The sequence below is a fragment of the Uranotaenia lowii genome, chromosome 2 (assembly GCF_029784155.1).
Source record: "Uranotaenia lowii strain MFRU-FL chromosome 2, ASM2978415v1, whole genome shotgun sequence".
NCBI classification, from domain to species: Eukaryota; Metazoa; Arthropoda; class Insecta; order Diptera; family Culicidae; genus Uranotaenia; species Uranotaenia lowii.
Window position 1 is genome coordinate 285,279,520 of NC_073692.1, and position 22,484 is coordinate 285,302,003.

A 22,484-nucleotide genomic window follows, 5' to 3' on the forward strand; every position below is an offset into this window, starting at 1 on the left:
TGATGTTCATATTATACTCTATCGATTGGCATATTGGAATAAATATTTTCACTATAAATTTTTCATGTGAAAAACATTTTAAAGTGATTAAAAAAGATCTTCAAATCCCATCATTTTACCTCCCATCATTCAAACAAAGTTCAATAACTTGAAATTGAAAATTTTTAAGTTTTGAGATAACAGCATTGTTGTTTTGTTTTATTTTTCACATTTTTCTAGAACGTTTGATATTTGCAAGACATTCCTGTTTCGAGATATAGCGAAGGAATTAAGTATTCTCATTCTCCTCTACATATGGTATCCCTGCTATTATCGTACAAACAAAATCTGAACTGGCTTGCCAACACTAACTTGAAAATGTAAATTTCAAATTCAAAGGCGCTGATTGCCTTCATAAGTCCGAGGCGGCTAGAATTTTGTTGTATGCGAATACACAAAAATCATTGTCATTCTCCATTGATTCGCGAAATCATCCTTCAAAGCGGAATTTTCGAAACATTTCACCTCAATCATCGCTTTATCGCTTTATAATTTTAAACCCATCAAAAACAAAGCGATTATGAAGTGTTAATTCGTAGCACTTATCCGTGAATGAATTTACGAGTGCCAATTGCGGTTTCGACAAACCGGGGATAGATGGTGTTGATTAATTTCACGCAACCGCATAATCGGGAGCCAATTGGAATGCTATTCTGCCTGCTACCACCAGTCGAGTTGGATTTGGTTTAGCCGCATTTGAATTTGGTGCTTTTATATTTTTTTTTGTTTAGAGAAACATCTCTCAAAATTGCTGTTAAATAATTTAGTAGCTTTCAATTTGTTGTACCAGTCTCTTCGTTTTCCATAGCAGCTGCTCGATAGTTGAGCTACTGTTGCCGAAGAAAACGCCTGAATGTAGATTAAGGTATTTAGGAAGTATCTGCTCGAATCGTTAAGCTCAACTACTTTTTCGAGCTGTTTAAATAAAGAAACGATGGCGATGTCGAGCAACAATATTTGTCATATTTATTTTTAAAAAATCGATATTTGTAAACAAAGCTTGGACATCATCCCTTTCAAAACATTTTAAAATGTTGGGAAAAATTTTCAATTTCTCTTCACTTTCGGTACATTTATATTGTCGAATTTCAAATCAATCATTTCTCTTAAACTAGAATCTTTTAACAAAAAGGAGCATCACATTTGAACTCAGGACACTGATTAGAATACCTTTGAATCAAACATAAACTTCTGTTTCAAAAATATTCTTACCCGGTTGTATAATATGTGCTACAAAGTTTCGTTGTAAAACACAAAGGTTTCTCAATTTTTGAATCATTTGAGAAAACCCAAAATGATTTCAAAGCTCAGCCTTGAATCATTCGTTTTTTTTTTCAATTATTCCGAACGAATAAGTTGTAAGCATTCATCTCGAATTGCCATTTTTTCTAAATCAAATGGAAAAATAATCGAAAAACATGACAAACTGAACTCAATTCAAACGCCAATATTTTTTTACCTTGCTGGTCTTGGTCATTTTAACCACTTTTCTCATGCGATCAGGCCAAAAATCATCATCCTAGTGAAGAAGAGTTTGTCGTTTGTATTCTGTGTCTTGATTTTTATTCGCTTTTCGGTTCCTAGCGAAACTACAACCCAAAACATCATGCAATTCAAGTAATTTTTATTGTGTGATCCACATCGCGACACTTGTAATGGGGGGTTCTTTCTATAATTGGATTGGTGAGATTAAGTACACTCAAACACACATACGAAATGATCCCCTCTTTTGAACCGTTATATTTTTATGTAGTTCACGTTCCGATTTTGGTTAAATAACTTCTACCAGATGGTTTCATTCATAAATTCAACTGACAGGGTTTTCACTTTTTCTGAATTCAAAAAAGTGACAAAAGCCTTATTGAAAACCTTCTCTTTGCACACTCTTGACAGCGAATCTCGTGTATATCCCAGAGAAGAAAATTCGATCCGGACATATTTGGCCAACGGCTCGAGAGCTATTTAATGCCCGCATTCCTAAGAATAAAAGTCACCAATGAATGGTATTCTATTTTTTCTACACATTTTATTTAGATCAGTTGAAAGCAGCACCCGAATTTCAGAACAACAACGCGTTGGCAAAAGTGATTATTCTGCCACAGGTAGGGATGGCATGATAAATCCGGCTAGTCTTTTAATTTTACCTGATTAATGACAATCGTGTGTCACTAGTTATGTTAAACACGAAGTATACAACATCGTAAACCAGGTGAGGACATCAAACAAAACCGAAATCGCTCTGTATGGTGTTCTGTCTGATTCATTAGTAGACAGACTGGGTCCCATCGATTAGCAGTGCCGAGGAATGAGCGATGTCCACAATCTATCATTCCAAAATGAGATTGTTGAGACATCTCGGGTGGGAAAACTCATTCCCAGCTTGACTCGGCTGGCTTTGGTTTGTTATGTTTCCTCACTATTTTGACTAAGGACAGAGGAAATGGTGCTACTTCTGGTGCGTATTCTGACTTCCCCAGTTCGCTCCATGTGGGTGGTGAAAAAAATGGAAAAACCTGACACGTAGCACGAGCTGTTAACAACTGGCTGTTGATGGGATATATTTTAGAGACAGCTTATCGTCACCACTAGCAGCACCTGACATGGCGATACTGGTGGGAAAATTTGTCAAAAGTTGACGGACTGCCATAGTTTTCTATTTCCTCAGCGTGAATGACAATGGTTGTCATATTTTTGTCATCTATTAGCTTGATTATTAGAAACAGCTTTTAGGGAGAAACATATGGTGGGAAATGAGATATATTCTGCGTTGTAGGATAGGTAGGTTTCGTATACTGTAGAGTTTCGCTTATCAGAAATTCATTGAAAACACTCAAGGTATATTTAAATCAGGTAGTGCCGAGAGCCATATTGGATTTTTTGTGATGTCACAAAAATGATTGTATCGAAAATTTATATGGGAATGATAGGAATTTCAAAAAAAAAACACATTTTAGAACGAAAATGAATTCCAATTTCATTTTGTATATGTTGTAAGGGTTCTATTTCACTATGTTATGAAGTTTTTTGGTTCTTTAAAGGTTGAATTATGTTTTTTTTCTTATTTTATTAATGAATGCAATGTCGCCTTGAAGCTCAAACGTGCAAAAATGAAGAAAAAAAGGGTCTTGTTGGTAGATATTGAGTGTTGCACTGATTGTCATGATTTTAACCCAACCGGTTTACCATATACAATTCTTATGTAGAACAATTAACATCAATAAATGATTGAAGACTTTGAAATAACGTTAAAGTTTTGCAAATTTCAGTGTGGAAAATCCACCATTTTTTCTAACTTTGATGGTCTATTTTATAGAAAAATTATTCCAAAATGCAACTTTTTTGTACCGATCTTGAAGAGCAAAAATTCTTCTACAATTACATGTTTTTAAAGTGGAAAGTTTCCAGCAGATTCTTCGAATTATCAACGAAAAAGGTAAGTTTCCTAGTGAATTAACAGATTTTTCGTGATTGTGACATCTCAGCCTGTATCAATACTAGAGCAGGGCTGCCTTGGAAATACTTTCTTCAAATATTCTTCGGAAAACACTATCATACCATTTTGCATACCATTCGGGCGCATAGCAAGGTTAATATGGGGCCATATTCTGCAACACCAAAAAGAGTACATTGAGATCATTTACCCAAGAAGTCAGGAGAAACAATATACAGTAGAACCCTTGTTTCTGAGCTAGCTTGTCATCCGAGCCATCAGGTTGATACAAGATCCATTCAACTATCGAGCTTTGCGCCCGGGAGGTATGCAAGACAATTGGAAAAGGATGTACATTAGGGTGTCCCAAAATTGCATAATATTTGGAAATTGGGGGGCTAACCCTCCAAATGGTAGAGTAGGATGTGAGGAACATATTTTGTATAAATAAGGCCAACTAAAAAAACATGTTCAGAGGTTCCGCAAACGCGATCTTTGAAAAAAGTCCAATTTTTACAGATTTGATTTTAAATGAATTCTGGGTCTCAAAAATGTCACAAAATTTATATACCGTAAAACGGGGTAACTTTGATCACCGGGGTAGCTTTGACCAACAATAAATTTTTCCACACTATCATTCATAACTCAGTCTTTAGTTTGAATTTTTTTAAACTATTTTCTACGTTTGAAAGCCTATAAATTGAGTATCAAATAGGCAAAATTTGGTTTGTATTTGAAATTTTTTTCTATTAGTAAAAATGTGATTTCAAAATCTTAAAATATCTATTTTTACAAGGCTCGCAAACAAACAGCTATGCTGATGATACCAAAAATCATTTAGAAGCAAAAGGGTTTTTTGATGTGAAAGAACAACTTTTATTCTTTGTATATGTACAGTTATAGTGCTATTTTTATAGTCATTTAATGATAAATATTTTATATTAAAAAAATAAGGACATTTTCAAAGAGTATGCCCGTATTTGAAAAATGGATAGGAACCCTATAAAATGGTTAACCTTGAAGAAAAAATTGAAATGTAAATAGTGGGAGGTTCAAGGAGAATGTGTGAAGATGAAATTTCATTTTTATTTTGAAGCTCTGATTATTTAGCAATTGTTATAATTTTTGCCCCTAAATGTATGCAACATCATTATTCTTTTTCCGTTTATAAATTTTTTTTAACGAAAACATTAAAAAGCAAGGGAAAATTGATAAACTAGCATTTGTAAACGTTATCATCACGTTATCATGATCAAGAAAACTCGATAGAGAATAGAGACTGATCAATGTTACCTCAAAACATCAAATTCTGAACAGAGACGAAATCGATTTTTAATCAAATTTAAAGTAGTCTAATAAATTTCTGCAACCATGTTTTACGTTCATTGGAGTCCAGTACTGGTTTTAAAAATATGAAACATGCCGCATTTACCTTAACAGAAAAAATAATTGAAAAATATTGAAAAAAGTGATCAATCTTACCCCGGATTACGGTGCTTTATATTTTTTTAAAAATTTTGTTTGGATTAAATACTATACTTGAAAAAAAAAATGAAGCAAATTCGTATCAAAATTAAAAATCAGCCAGGAAAAAAAATTTCTTTGTCCAAATACTTTGTATTCAACTGACCGAAATGTGAACCTAGCGTAGATTTTTTTTAATAACAATGCCATCAAAAGCTGCGGATTCTTGTACACTTAATCTTTGCTGAACAAAATATGTTATTTGTATCATCGTGTGAAGAGATATTTATGGTTTAACCCTTATAAAAATCACAATAAGGGATATTTTTTATTGAATTTATCAAATTTGTCTCATAAATACCTACTTGAAAATCAAACCACTTGCAAAGAAAAGACTCATGTAGATATTTTTAGGGAATTATAAGAAGCCATAGACAAAATTTATGCTGAATCTGATAACGGGAGAGGGTTTCTAAGAAATTGTTTTCTGAAGAAGCATAAAAAACTGGGTTTTCATCAAATACTTTTTATTTTAACAATCGATTGCTTATTTATGTTGATTTAATTAAAAGTTTAACTAAGAATAACTTTTCCAATTTTAGGACCCGGAATTCAATTAAAATCAAATCTTTAAAAAGTGGACTTTTTTCAAAGATCGCAGTTGCAGAACCTCTAAACATGATTTTTTTTTTAGTTGGCCCATACAAAAGTTTGTTCTTCACATCCTTATCTGTCATTTGAAGGGTGAGCCCTCAGATTCCCAGACATTATGCAATTTTGGGACACCCAAATGTACATATTTCGTATCATCTGAGGAGGTCCCTTCTACCAAGAAGTGTAAATTTTTTGAGGTTTTGAAAAAGTTGGATTATTCGAAGAGATAGCAGTATATAGATGCTATGCTGAAAAACCACAAAAAAAATATTTTAAAATAATCTATTTCAATAAGAGTTTTTTTACGTTTACATTTCCTTATAATTATTATTTCAGATTTGTGCGCATTTGAGCATATTACCTATATTTTGTACTTATTGATAACTGTTTGCATAATCAAAGGCGCTTATCGCACTCACTTTATTACGATTAAATGCGCGTTAATGAAAACAAAATGTTAAATTTAATTATTTTAAGTTGTATTTCTTTCGAAGTTTTTGAATAAGATGTGAAACAACTTCCTTAAATGAACGAAATACGATGGTTTATCTGATCCAATGACTTTCAACAAAAAAAGAGTACATTTGGTAAAATTTCACAAGAAAAGAAGAGTACGCCCATTTCTCGATCGAAAAAGATGGTATCTTTAGGTTAATATTAATCACCATTATTCTTGTTTTCGATCGAATGACATTCGTTCGAAAGTTAGGCAATTTCGTATTCTTGTTTTCGTTCGAACGAATGAGAACAGTTCGATCTTTCGAACATCGTTCGTACGAACAAAACATTGCATTCCCGTTTTCGATCGAACGTATTTTTTCTATGGACTGTCAAACGCGAGCCTGATGGTGCGAACCATGAACGTTTGAAGCAAGTATTGAAGCTTAATGCCGGTTATAGAAAACAAAATTATTTCAAAATAACTAAATTGTTGGGAGTTCAACTTTGTTGTAAATTGTTGTGATTTAAAACACAAACTGAATGGCCGGGAATTTTGCATTCTCGTTTTTATTTCGATCGTATTCCTTCTATCGACTGACGAATACGGGCAATTACAGAAAAAAGATTGTGAAGCTAGACGGTTAAGAAATATAAGTGGTTTAGAATATTTTTTTTTTTGGGAACTGAGAAAAAAACATAGGTACTTTTGATAAAGAATTTTCAAGCATATTTTTATTTCAAATTTTATTTTAAATCTTCCCTCTTCCTCTCAGCGGGTGAAATTTTGAGCAACCACCGGCGGTTTCTCAGTGGACCATCAAAAGAACAGTTTAGACCGCTTCGGTGTCGATTGTCAGTTTTTCCAATCCGGATTCGTCTCTGGAACCAGCTCTCGTGACTGCGGCTTTCAACCATTACCTTATTTTCCAATATTTATCGGCCACCCGGCATGGAACCTGTGCCTTAACAGCCGCTGCTGATAAGGATGGCAGTAAAAATTCATTGTCGGAATCAGCTTCTTTGGCTTCATCTTTCCTGACACCCTTCAGTTGACTAGGGACTTAGATGAAACCGAACAAAAACCCGCGCCGTTCCTTCTTCCGCTTTGTTGATAACGATCAATCCACGGCCGTGTTCCGATCAATCAGCTTGAATGAGAAAAAACAATTGTTTACAGTAATTTTTATGAAAAGAAACGTCATTTTGACATATCAGGGTGCTTTGATTTTTCGAACTCGATCTGCTAACACCAACTCCGAACGTATCGCATTCTAACGAAAACAAGAATAGCCTTTTCGAATTCGATCGAAAGTATCTGTTCGAACGAACGACAGATACGCCGTAAACCAGAATAAGGGTGAATATCTTTTAAGAAACGTACACAGCAAATTTTCTTGTGCTAGAAACCAGCAAAATTTTACTGGTTTTTGTCCTGCTGGTTTTCCAGCAAAATTTCCAGCAACATAAATTGCTGGAAATGGTCAGCAAACTCAATTGCTGGAAATTAGTATTTTTTTTGGATTGGATTTTTGTTGTTGGAATTTTCGGATTGTTAATAAGATTTAAACTGAATTTTAATATCGAACCCTCATGATTGTCATAAAAAGTAATTTATTTAAATTTTTATAATAAATTAAAATTATATCCGCCAGTGGGTTAACCGCTTTCCACCAAGTCTTTGATATTATGCTCCATCTGAAATAAAAAAAAAACTTAGTTTCTTTAACGAAATATGTACATGATGTCTTAAAAGAATTTACCTTTTGTCTAAAATGCTCTATCGCTGGAATATGAAAGAAAATAAAATTATATGTCACCACCGTTGCAAATGACAAACAAACAAACACCTTTAGCGCCTAACGAGAAATAACTTGCAAAAACAACAACAAATTTGAATTTGACAGATCGATTGCTGGTTTTTCAGCAATGCAGTTCAAGTGCTGGAAAAATCAGCAAGACGGATTTCTATTGCTCGACGTTTTCAGCAATTTTATTTTGCTGGAAGTCGAGGCAAAACTTTACAGTAAATGCATTTTAAAAAATGGAGAAAATTTAGCGATTTTCCCTGGGATTTTACGCACTGACGAAATTTCTCATGCAACATCAATTGACTGAAAAACGATCAATTTTATCGTGAAAATAGAGACGGAATTGGGGGAGGAAAAATTTCCAACAAAGGCTTTTATCCATGGTTTTTGAATGCTTTAGGGAAGGCTTCAGTCAACTGAACAGTTAGCAATTTGTTTTGCTAATATTGAAGATAAATTGGTAAAGAAATCGAAGAAAGACCTAAAACATGTCAACATGTTTTTTTGTACGCCCTTTTAATTTTTTCGATGAAATGGTGCAAGGCCTCTCGAAAGTGTAAACTATATTTTTGCCCGTAATTTGATATTATTTATTTACTACCTTTCATGGAAAATTTACAGGTCTTAGTTATCTGTCTTGGTTTATTTTAAATCATCATTTGAAAAAAAAACTATTTTTTAAATGTTTTAATGCGTACGTTATAGTTCGGAAAACGCAGAAGCTCGAATTATCGAAGTTAGGATGAGCCAGGTTCTTCTGTAAGTAGTTCAAAGATTCTGTAAGGTTGTACTCAGATTTTAAAATGAATGATTCGAGAGTTTAAAGTGCAACTTCAGGTCAAGTTTTTCAATAAATAAAAAAAATAAAACACCTGATTTGCTACAACCGTTTAAGCGGGCTTACAGGTTTCCATGGTTGGATAAATTTAAACGAATGTTCGTAGGAAATATTTATCGTTGGAGAATGAAATTACAGTACACGGTAACCGAAGTTACTCTGTTCTGTATAAAAATCCATACAGTTTCGACCAAAGTGTCTCCACTTAGTTTTAACTTCGGGCGCTTTACGCAGAGCGTGAGCAAAAAGCTTTTATACATTTTGAGCTTTCAGGCAGTTAGTCGATTCTGTATAATTCGACATGGGGATGCCCATGCATTTTCAAAATGTTTATAAAAATGTAAAAATAAATGAAATTTCTCAAAATATCACAAAAAATAATTCTAGCGCGTAGAAATATAATCTTTATTGCCAATTTCAAATACGACAAGCCACCTCGGTGTCGGAATATCATTTCATATTTTTATTTCAGCAGCGAACCTCATATGGCTCAAATCGGAACTTTCAACGTCTGAAACTGATTAAGGTCCATGTTGCCAACGTCAATGCCAAAAGGGAACGAAGGATCTGTAAAAAGAATTTAATTTAACTCGTTTCAATTGTAAAAATTGTATTTTTTTACAATACAAACTGATTATTGTACTGTACAATAATCAATTTGTAATGTAAAACAAATCTCAAAAAATTAAATTCTTAATTAATAAAATATTTCTAAACTAAAATGACTTAGCGCTGTCTATTGGAATTAAAATTACTATTCAGAAACATTTACAAAATTCAAAGCAATTACAAAACTTCTTAAGCGATCTTTGAACGGTGACTTAAACTTTAGGATTGTTCTAGTGTAGCTTTACAATTTTTTAAAATTTTCATGTTGCACATTGACTGACCTGAAAAATGTTATCCTTTCTTGTTACCGCTGTAGAAGATCCACATGGAAGGACCAAATATGCGTAAGTCGAAAGTTATCCAGCAGCCAACCAGAATCGTTGGGATTATAGTGAAGGCCATCGTCAGAACCAGTTTCTTCTTCCAATCTGATCGGACGGGAAGGATTATCGCGATCTTGGAAGCTTACTCCGGCGGAACCATAATGCAATCTTGATAGTTGGAAAAGTTGTCCTGGCAAACAGCTTACATTTGCTTTCATCCCATTTCAGTTTTCTTAAATTTTCATGCGGGTTCTTGGCACTGGTTGGTATTTTCAAACGTTTATGCTACAATTCGAAAAAAGAAACTTGAATGAATGAAAGCAAAAAAAATATAAAAATGGTTTCCTTAAACAGGAGAAATCGAACAATTAGGTTTATCTACCAGTTGTAATCAGAATATTGAAATTCTCGTAACTTACCAAACATTGAATATCCGGTACAACCAACACTGATCAACTGCCTATCGACGTGAAGTTTTCCCGTCGGGCTTTGTAAATTGACCAAAGCGCCCTTTCCAAAGGGATTGATCACCGAGGCATGTTGAGCTGTTGTCGGTACTTCTAGCCACACCTTTGGGTCGCCCTATTAAGAATAGAAAAAAGATGGTCGTGGGGCTCTTTCTTCCAGATACCCATCGGATGATAATCGTTGGCATCCACCCTAAAATCGAACAATTAGATACAAGAATCGTTAAATGTTGAGAAATGTACCTTTTACGAGTAAACAATAAAGATTACACCAACAAAAAACGATTGAAAATAGAAACCATCACAACACACGCCGTTTGTTTTCTTGTCTTTTCCGCAAAAAAGCTCACAATTTGCTTTGAACATCCCTTCTCAACAGATTCCAACAACAGCAAACTTTTTATACAGAGCTGAATAATCGAATTTTAGTTCGCATATGTATATTGGCAACCCAAAACTACTCAAAATTGAATTGGGGATATTCAAATTTTGAGCAACAACCGCCTAGTTATTTTGAAGGTGTAATCACAATACATTTTATGAATAGCTCAATTTTTCCGTGTAGGATCCCGCTTTGGATTCGTTTTCACTTTCGGTTTCGCTATGGGGACCACCCTTTTTTGATACCTGATCCCGCTCATGATGGCTCTAGATATGGTGATCTCAGATGCCAAATCGCCATTCCGCCATATTGAAAAAAGTTTTGACAGCTGGCTGTAGTGTTTACGAAAAAAGGGGTCCAGGGATGCCAGGTGTTAGTGATAAAAAATCAGATGGCAAAAAAGTGTGTGTATGTGCAGAAGCCAATCGTAAACGAAAGATCAAAAGATTTAAAACCGTACTGGGGTTTAGTTTATTTTATTATATTTAAATTGAGTTTTCGGAAAAAAGCAATGATATGAGTATATTCAATGAATTCATTTGTATTCTAAACACTTTTTTTAAATAAAATTACAATACAGTTCGGTCTATCCGTATGTTCCAAAAAAGAAAAACTTTTCATTGACCGTTATGATAGAAAGGATCTTAAAGTGTGGAACAAACAACTAAAACCCTAAACCGGATGTTGCTTGCTCCTTATATATTCTTTTTACCTTATCCAAAGAGCTATTTTGTTTCCCTTTAATCGAAAAGTGTTGGATGAAAATAAACGTAAATCGGTTCTGCTAAAGGAATGCTATAAATTCTGCTATTGATAATTTTCATGATTAAATGATGAACGATTTTATGATTCGAAATTTTATTTTCAAATAACTGTTGCATCATGTAAATACTGCTTAAGTTTTTTTTAATATTAACATATTCAGTTAATCTACCTTCACCACCACCCACGAGCAGCGCTGAGCTGGAGCTGCTGCACTTGAGGATGACTAGCAATTGGACAGCATCACCTGCAGAATCCTTCAGGGGCTCAATCCATTCCGGACAATCAACAGTCTGCAGTGGATCGAACTGATTCCCCAACCCCCTCATCGGACTTATCGTCATGCTGCTCAGGCGCCTAACGTTGCGCATATTTTCCTATTTCAGCTCATCGGTTCCTTCACTCAAAAGTGCCGAAAACTTCAACTGGTTTTTCCAAATGCTACCCATCAGATCCGGATTACTCGATTGGATCTTCTGGAGCAGCGATGGCAACAGACGGGGGTCCTCCTGAAGCAGCTTTTTCATCTCGATGAAGATCGGATGTTCCTGCAGGAGGGCCAGCCGCTTCTCGGACGATGGAATGTAACGCCTCGCCATGTTACGATTCGATGACTTTCTGCTGCTTCTAGATAGCTCTTGAAAGAAAAAAGTGTTGAATAAGCATAAATTTGTCATAAGTAATGCAAAATTAATGTTACTAACCGCTACCGACAAAGCTGGCACCGTCGTTTATAGGTCCAACTTCTTTCAGCTTTGCTTACCAGCCCGGAGCTCAGCCGGAAGATTTTGTTTCGATTCTATGAATTATATTTGCAAAAATCAAGGCGAAATCTTTGTCTAAGCAATATCTTGATGATTGGCAAAACTTCGTGTTTTACAAAAAATCAGAGCACCTGGCATCCCAGCCAGCCAACAGCCAGCCGAACAGCCAGCTGTCAAATTTCGGCTCCTCCTCCGCCTCCAACCCTCGTCTACTTTTTGCCAAAGAGAGACCACCATATCTAGAGCCATCATGATCCCGCTTACTCCAGCTTTCGCGTTATCTGCGCCTAAATGATGTGCAAAACCTGAGCAAAAATGTAGGGGTTTTAATGTATTTCGTGTATTCCGAGAGTTTAACTTATCCAAGGTAGTACTTTTCCCACTTCCTCGGAAAAGAGGGGTCCTACTGAAAACTAATCGCCCTGAAAATAAAATTTTCAAAAAAAAAACATAAAAAGTGTGTCTGTTTATTTAAGTGGCATTGATCATGGAACAGCCCTCACAACACTATATATATTAATCTGGGGGAGGAAGACTTAATAAAAAAAAAGGAAAAAATCTTTCAAACTTCAAATTTCTATCATCTATCTACCGACCAGTGAAAAGGTTCAAAATTTTACTTTCTTATTTAGTGAATTTCAATAAAGCTTTTTTGATGCTGAAAAGCACTTGTTTTGCATGAAACAATGATTTAATTAGGTTTTGTTTTGCTATGGCAAATTCTTGCATAATAAGGCGTATTGAGTCGTTCAAATTTTGTTGAAGGTTTTAAAGCTGATATTTAAACATTGTTTGATTAATGGTTGTTCTAAATATAGCTTAAATAACAGATTTAGATTTTGGGTAGTTCCCATGGACCGAACAACATTTTTATATAGTTTAAAGTTTATATTTACGACAGAGTTGACAGACTGGTATTGGATAATCTAGCTGGTCTATTCGATTTCGATGTTTACTTTTGATTCTGCAGCAATTGACTTAGAAAACTTAAATTTAGCACCTAAACAACTGAGTTACATGACTCGCTTCACGAAACTGATCATCTAAAATTAAAATTTGAACGATTAAAAATCTTTTCAACAATTGTTGGCTTTTTGTCGAACAGTAAACATTGATCACCGGGGTCACTTTGATCAACATGAAATTTTTCCACACAATCATCAATACCGTAAAACGGGGTAACTTTAATCACCGGGGTAACTTTGACCAACAATAAATTTTTGCACATTATCATCAATAACTCAGTCTATAGTTTGAATTTTTGAAAACTGTTTTCTATGTTTGAAAGCCTATAAATTGAGTATCAAATAGACAAAATTTGGTTTGTATTTGAAATTTTTTCTGTTAGTAAAAATTTAATTTCAAAACCTAAAAATTTCAATTTTTTTTAAGGCTTGCAAACAAACAGCTCTCCTGATGAAACCAAAAAGCATTTAGAAGCAAGCGGGTTGTTGAATGTAGAAGAACTACTTTTTTTCTTTCTATATGTAGAGTTAAAGTGCTATTTTTATAGTCTTTGTTTAAGACTAAGTTTTTTTTAAGTTAAGTTTTAAGTTTTTGATATTTAAAAAATAAGGACATTTTCCAAGAGTAAGCCCTTATTGGATATATGGATAGGAACCCTATCAAATGGTTAACTTTGAAGAAAAAATGAAAATGGAAATAGTGGGAGGGCCTATAGGAATGCGTGAAGGTAACATTTCATTTGTATTTTTAGCTCAAACTATTTAGCAATTGTTTTAATTTTTGCCCCTAAATGTATGCAATATAATAATACTTTTTTCAATTATAAATGTTTTTAAAAGAAAACGTTAAAAAGCAAGATAAAATTGATAAACAAGCATTTGTCAATATTATGAAAGTGTTTTATATCCTTTATGATCGAGAAAACTCTTTGAAACCGTCAAAATAGAGACTGATCAATGTAACCCCAAAGCATCAAATTCAAAACAGAGACGGAATCGATTTTTTAATCATATTTTAAGTGGTCTTAAAAATTTCTGCAATCATGTTGTACGTTCATTGGAGTCCAGTACTGATTTTAAAAATATGAAACATGCCACATTCCCCTTAACAGAAAACATAATCGAAACATATTGAAAGAGTTATCAATATTACCCCGTTTTTCGGTAATCAAAAATTCAATATTCAATTTTGAAACCCCGAAAAATATTTTCAAAAAATCGTTTCATTTCTTATATTATTTAAAAAGAAAAACTATTGAAAAAAAATATTCATCTTTTCTGCATAAATTTCTCAGTTCAAGCTAGTAGAAGAGAGTTTTGTTTAGTTTGGCTTATAAAAAACAGAGATCCTCATACAATTCCGAATCATTTTTTTTATTTACAAAAAACTTAATGACCTCTTGTTCAACTAATTAAACACCACTCATAATTCAAATTGACCACGTTTTACAACGTCCGATAAATTAACTTGCTACGGCCTCACGACTCCATAAACGTTCCGTAAAATAAGCGAAACTGCGTGGGAAGATATGATCGCACAGATAGAGCAGTTAGCATCGTAGGCCAGCCATTTAGCAAGCCGTAAAATCCGAGGTGCTAAACTGTTTCCAAGAGCTCAAACGTCCGTCGCATCCCATTAACTGTTCCACTTATGTTCTGGAACGATTCCCGGGGAAAACGAACCGTTAGGAAAATTGATCTCGAGATTTCGTTCCTTTTTTATGGGTTCCATTTTTTTTTTTTTCGTTGTGTTTGCCCTGACATGGACCATATGTCAACCGCATGGGAAATGTAAATGTTTCGACAAATGTCATAATTGTGCATTGCAAGTGCGAATGTATGACGGACACTGGGACACAGCATCAACAGTTCAAATGTTTCAAAACGAGTGAAATGAAAAAGCACGCTTCGTGCATATTGTTAAAATCTTTCGAGCAGCTGAAGCTAGTCGTTTTCCTATTCACACTGTGGCCGTCATTTCTGGCAACGATCGCTCATAAACTGAATTAACTAAATCATCCACTAGTCTAAGGCTAGGTGATGTGGTTGGCCCATCATAACTCAGCCCGACAATTCTCCCGTGACAGATCTCGACCACACGGTATGCCATTATAAATTTTTGGGAAACTGAAAAATTTCCATCGTGCCAGGTTGAACAGCGGCTCGAAATTGAAACAAGCTGACAGAAATTTACTACATGTTTAAATATTGACATTGGTACTGAGTAATTCATCAGGTTTTATAGTTTAATAGTAAATTTAGATTTAAAGTTTAAAATTCACTTCGATATTCTTTTTAAATAGTCTTGCTTTTTTAAGATTTAAAGTCATGGAATAGAATCTTTGACATATGGAAGCAGTTTTCAGTAGTTCATTATCATGGTCAAAAAATGGCAATCTATAGAACCCAACTAAGGAAGATGAGGGTCTAAACCACCGATATTTATTCCATTTGTGCTGACACAGCTGTAGACTAAACGAACAACACAGTAAAAGTTCTACGCTACCTAAACTGTATTTAGACGTTAAATTTGTCGGATTTAAGCAGACTAAAGAGCCTGTAATAAAAACAAAAGAGACGCAATCTGATCCTTTTAAGAATAAATCATTTAGCAACCCTGCTTTCAATTGAGCGCAGCACTGCTTTACCTCAAACTTCATATGACTTAAATTTTGGTTACGTTTATTTTTTTTCGGAAGTGGTTTTTGGTCTCTGTTGTTTTAACTAAGCTGTTTTTTTTTTGTTATTGGCATCAATTTAAAAAAGTGCAATCATGGAGTGTTTGGCAGAAAATTGTTCTAACAAAACCTGCCCGGATTTAAAAATGTATTATTCTTCCGGTTCCCGGCTGAACCAAAAGAAAAAAACGGGAGAAATTGCTTGCATTCTGCCATCTTTCGGGGGATTCTGTACTGGAATCCGCAACTTTCATTGGTAAACTTTCTCTTTCGACTCCGCTGATCCGGCATAAGATGTTGCTGGCAATGAAAACTCAAAATAAAAAAATATTCTACATATTAATCATTTAAAAAAATCATAACATACCAATTAAGAACCAAGAAATTAGTCTTCGAGAATCTAGCTTGTAATCGAAATAGAGCATTCAAAAACTGTGTTTTGATTACCCTTTGTTTACAGATACATATAAATGATAATACTTTCGCTACCGCCGCTTTCGCAATTCCATATTTTCCAGTTTGACAAGTCTTTTGCTCGATTGGAATGACACTGACAGAAAATCGAAAATTCCAATCGTGACATTTCGTCTCTTTTGTTTATAGAGGCTCGTTAAAGCAGACTAATATAGCGGTATCACTCAATGGAGAAATTTTTTAATCTTTACATCGATCATAATGTAAAATTATTCTGTACATATTGTGAAATAAGGTGGGATTCGATGGTCATAATAATGTCATAAGAACTATGCAAATTCCTTTAACTGGTGTTTAGTTGCGTACGATTTTATATCTGTTCTCTATTCTGACTAAAAACTGCCTGTTCCAAAACAAGGCATCAGGAGAGGTATCAGGTGGCAGTTTGTTAAATTTTATTAAAACTGCTGATTCTGATAACAATCTTTGAGTTGAATCACCTCTTATTCACAATTCCTATCTCAATCTCCCCATGGTGCCGGCTGGGATACGAGTAACTTAAGTGGAGATCGGGTACCCAACCCCGGCGGATGCTTTGGTCGCATGCAGACTGAGAAGCTGGCCCACGCGTCTGTTCTCCAGGTCAGGGGCGGCTCAAACTGCGTCTGTCTCGCAGCGAGCGGCTGAATTTATGAAATGCCAGCGGAGTCCAAGATGGCAGCCCCGTCGCAGGATAGGAACCTTAGGCTAACATCCTACTGCTCTTGATAAATCAATTGTTACGGAAACTGAGACGAGAAATAACCAAATTGGAACTATGGCTTTTAGCAAAAATAATATATTCCAAGATACCTAGCTTTTGAAATTTTTCATATAAATGCCAACAGACAATCCTTTAACAAACCTTAACACCATCTACTGACAGAAAAGGTCAACATTTCTCGATAATTGAACTTTTCACATGTATCCCTCGTTCCGAGGGGTTCAATTGCACTCTAATTTGCTTTTGTTCAAATTTGGAATACATTTGCAAAATGCACTCTGACATACTTTCACCAATTTTTGAGAAATGCTATTCCATTGACTCAATTTAATTGAGAACCTGACTCGTTTTTGCGCATTCAGATTCCTCAATTAAAAATAATAATCTTTATTTAAAACAGATAACTTATTTGTATTGCATATCTCGTTGAGCCTGATTATTGATTCCAAATTCCACAGAACAGTGCTGAAAATATTGCGATTAAGGGTTTTGATGACTTGGCCAAGTATTTATTTTTATTGGGATCCTGATTTATGTTATAATACAGATTATTTAACCAAGGTCTTAATTTAAGTTTTAAGTCTTAAGTTTAAACAACTAGGGTAACAGACTTATTTTGGACCAGAAGACCAATTTTGGACCACCTTGTCTAGCTCTCTTATAAAACAAATAATCATGAAATTTTTAGCAAATATTTTTTAAGCCCGGGCACTCAATGTAATGCACTATTTGTTTCATTGTTACTTGATCCATAAGAGAGCTAATCTTGGTGGTCCATAATAGGTCCCCTGGTCCAATATAAGTCCGTTACCCTAGTAGCTACTTGAAAGCAAGTGATAAAAATCATAGTTTAGAAATTTAAAATTTTTAAAATGATTTCATATCAGGAAATGCTATTTCGTTTTTTTTAAATCAGCCATTTCTTTAACAATAAAACAGAAAGTAGTGTTTTCAAACTGTCAAATTAGATTTAGAAAAAAAATTCAAACTTGTCCACGTCACCGGATGTCCTGACGGGATAGGGTTTGCCAAACGTCCACACTTGTAAACGCAGGGGGAGGAGGGGCTCTAAAATCTCATGTTTCTATCCGCGTGGTATCTGAACGGCCCCCAAGGAAAAAAAGAGCTTTGAATAGCGAATGACGACTCTGATACCGAAAAACCGTGCTAATTCTGGAGAGCCAAGACCACGTAGAGAAAAACCTCATTGTGTTTGTTGTGCAAATGAACCCTCGAACTGTTAGTTATTTCCGACCGTGAAATATAAATTGGTTTTTTTTCCTTAGCGTGATTTACTAAATAGTTGCATTTTTGCCGCAGCATTTGATGGTGGCGCTTTTGGATTCTGTCCGTCGATTCCCGCAAGAGTTCCGAATCTTGTAATGGATAATTTTTGCTTTTAGCATAAAAACATGGATTATTTAGAATTGGAACTTGGAATGTTTTGACCCATGCCCAGCCAGGTAAGCTGGCTCAACTTTCTAGAGAAGTTAGTCGCCTCAAGCTAGCCACATGACCGGGCAAGACTGCTTTACTCTGGTATACGAGGAGAACATGCTACTTGCTCTGGGGTAGTTCCTCCTCCTTGTGGTCCAGGGCGGAAACGTGTCTGCAAGTCCGGCGTATTGCAGATGTACGGCCAAGAAAACTATCATTAAACCCACTAGAGGCCATCGACGGGTCTGCCAAACCCGCGCGGAAGAAGTGGTGCACCCGGGTACTTAGGTACCAGTACTCGGGTGTGAGGGTGAGGATCCAACACGCGTTCGGGGGATATGGCCCCGAAATGCGGACGTGACCGGAGGGAGAGCGATCGCCAACTCGTTTTGCGTTTCGGTGGGTATAGACCCGACTCGCAAAACGATTAGATACGCAAAGTGGTGGCCAATAGTGGGCCGATCACTTAGGGATGTGTTTTACACGTCAGTGTCAGAGAGGCACAGTTTAAGCCGGAGGTGTCAGGGTTCAACACGAGTTTCGGGAATTGATGCGCCCGAACCGCGAGTGCGGCCTAATGAGGGCGGTCTACAGCTCGATCTACGCTTCTGAGAGTAAAGCACCCGACTTGAAGATTGAGTAGTTAAGCTGAGTGATGACTTAAGTCAACACTACTAGTGAGTTCGGAGGAGTCTAAGTCCTACACGTGGCTTAGCCCCCCCCCCCCCGCCCCCTCTGACTGGCGTGTTCGAACAGAGAAAGTGTCGTCGACAACTTGCTTTGTGTTTCTGGACTTCGTAGACTAGTTACACAATGCTAGTAGTTGCGCTACATGGGGACCTCATTCACACGATGAGATGTCGGGTCCTAACTCGTCAGAGGAGGGGTTGCACATCGAGTTGTGTTAGAATGAGGTATTGCTAACAGAGGATTCGGAAACGAGTATTGCCTTGGAGCGCACTAGCGTGAATTGACCTCCCACTATTGAAGCAAAGTGTGTCAAACAGTTCGAGGTGGGAACAAAGGTCAGTGGCCCCAGGTGGACTTTATGGCGTAGGGGGTACAGTGTTCCTTAGCATTGTATCATGAGTCGTCCAATTGCACCCATTGACCCATAGTAGCAAACTGGGGGACGCGATGGCTCGCCGTGCCTTGGAATGCAATCCGTAAAATGGATTTACCACCTGGATTAACAACTAATAAAAAAAACTCGGGAAGGTAATGAACGTCGGATAAACCGGTAGGATGACCGATGATCGGAGAAAGGCGAAAGCCGGATTTGAGCAGGCATGTACCGGGTCAGCCAGAGCAGCTACTTGCCTACGATATGTGGAGCTGGAAAAGTCAGTTAAACGAGTTTGTAGACGAGACAATAGAGCCTGGACAAACTCCGTAACCGAAGAGCGAGAATGAGCCGCCGCAATTGGAGGTATCCAATTGCTATTTCTCGCGGCCTTAGTGGTGCAAGAACTAATGCAAGAATGCCGCTGAAAGACCGATCAGTTCAGCTGCTGACAGATCGAACAGATCAGCTCAAGCGTTGGACTGAGCATTTTGAACAACTCTTCCGAGTCACAAATAGCGATGGCCATCAGAGCCCGGAGCTCGAGGCGCCAACAGTAAGTCGCAAATGGCATCAACTCGGAAGCGCCCTCGCTGGTTGCTGGTTCTATCTCATCGAAGCACAGTACGAGGCATTTACGTGCAAGGTCTTGCACGACGGTATCTTGTCCGATCCAATCCCGGTAACTGTTGGAGTGCGACAGGGATGTATCTCATCACCAATACTTTTTCTAATCGATTGCCGTGGAATCCTTCAACAATGGAGCAACTGAACGACCTTGACCTGGCTGACGATATTGTTTTGATCGCCCAAACACAACCGGATATGCAGAGCAAACTCGACGAACTCACCGAGATCTCCAAGGCAGCAAGTCTCAAATTTAATGTCGGAAAGACCAGGTTGATGGAGATCAACACAGGAATTCCCTATAGTTTCATGTTAGCTGGGCAACAGGTTGAGAAAGTGGAATGCTTCCAGTATCTTGGTAGCCAGATAACGCCTGATGGTGGTACCAAGAAAGACATCGAAACTCGGATCATAAAACCCCGATTAGCATTTGTGAGTCTCACATCAGATATCTCTTCGAACGACAATTTCGAAACTCAAATCAGTATTGTTGTACGGGTGCGAAACTTGGTGCACATATGCGGTGACGACACGAGAACTGCAAAATGTAAACCGCTGTCTGCGGAATATCATCCGCGCTTGGTGGCCTGGCAACTGGATAGCCGGTGTCATCAAAGGGCACTAGAAATCGAGATTCGGGAACGTAAGTGGAGATGGATTGGGCACACGCTGCGAAGAGATGAGAACGAGATTGTAGAGAGACGCTTGAATGGAATCCAGAAGGACATCGAAGAAGAGGTGTAATCTATGGTTGAGGCACTACCCAGCACTGTTAAGACTCCCCCAATTCTTGCCTCAGGGCCGGCTTTTCGAAAACACAACAAGGAAACGCTAGATAATTAAGTTTCGAGCTTTGCTCGCCAACTTCATTCTCTCACCTCAATTGTACAAAAAGGGCACATGTCGACTGATCCGCAATATAATAGATAGTGGCACAAACTGTAATACCTCACGCGTCTGCTTTCGGGCCCCTCTTCTTGCGTACACCTCCTCCTCGCTCGGAACCGGAAATATTACGACCTCCCGTTTGCGCGGCAAAACTACCGAATTGCTAGGTTGGGTTCGGTTAGCCAGAAGTAGTTTGCGGCCTGAGGTCGCAATTCCGTGTCTCATGGCGCTGATGGGTGGTTGTTACTGGGTTTATTTAGTGGAATAAACTTCAACGTCAATATCAGATAAAAAGAATTAATAGTTAATCGTGAGATACAAATCAGCAAGCTAGAACTGTTTCTCACAAGTCACACACAGAACATCAGAATCCATCTACTGTACCCATCGACGCTCTCAATGTCAAAAGACAAGCCACATGTCATTTCCGCACAAGCTCATTACCATTCGTAGTCGCCAAGAAGTCGCGTTGTCCAAGAGAAACAAGTGCCGTGGTGTTAAAATCGATGAAGATAAGAGGTGTCTAAAAACCTGGATAAAGACCTTGCTTGACCAACTGTATGCTGCATGTAATCCAGAGGTAAAATTCGACTGCATAGTGAAATTCTGGTGTTAATTCCTACCTACAATTCACAGAACACCACATCGACACCACGAAGGTATTTTGTGCATAAACCACTACGAATATAAGTTTCTAGCTGCAGGTAATTTGGTACATAACGAAGTATTAATCACGCCTAAATGACATCTAACTTGGATGCAGGAACGCAGTCACAAATCCTGAAGACGGACGACTTTCTTGCGACAAATCTTACACCCGGTCACGGAACCACAAACCTCATAGGTATAACCTAAATTTCTCAAACTTTGTGTGAACCTAATGTCGGGTTTCGTATTCATTCAGAAGGCTTCGGTCTCCGGTAAACGCTCAACTTTATGCATGTCAGAAAGCCACAACAATTCCAAGCTGAATACCGGCCTTAACTTGCATCTGAAGCATAAACCAGAAAGGCTCTCAATAGAGGTAATTGTGAAATCTCAGACGTTCAGAAAGCTTGAACTAACATTCGTGTATATCAGGGCCTTTAATTCAGATGCTGAGTCACATCACACATGCGCATCGGATGGATCGATTTTGCAACCCAGCATAAAACCAATACAGTGGACGACAATCGAGCAGTTCGCGGACGGAGATTTACATGCGTCGGATGTTCGAGTGTCGGTCGAATCACAAGGAGTGTGAATAACGAGCGAAATTACGGGATATCAGCGTCGGAAGGTGTGTGCTTGTGTGTGGATGAATCCACTGAAGTGAATGTGAAAGAATTGGGTGGTCGCTTCATGTGACCGCGATCCAGAAAGGTGCCGATTCTGTTCACCAGCATAGGATTGTTTCCAAGCGTTTGTTTGGGAAGAAGTTTCCCGGATTCAGAGTGTAACCACCACAGAGGAAAATATTGCATGTGTGCATGACATCAGCCCGTAGGAGGTCTGGTGTGTTTACAGTTCCCACATGAGTGCGGGCAACGCGGATTGGTGGTCATCACTACAACGAGGAGATATTTCATGCATGGTAATCCGGGTAATCCCACCCATCGAGTGCTAAGTAGTGTGCATGAGTTCGAAACCTGGGAGGACGGGTTTGTTTACAAACGGGTTGTGATTCTG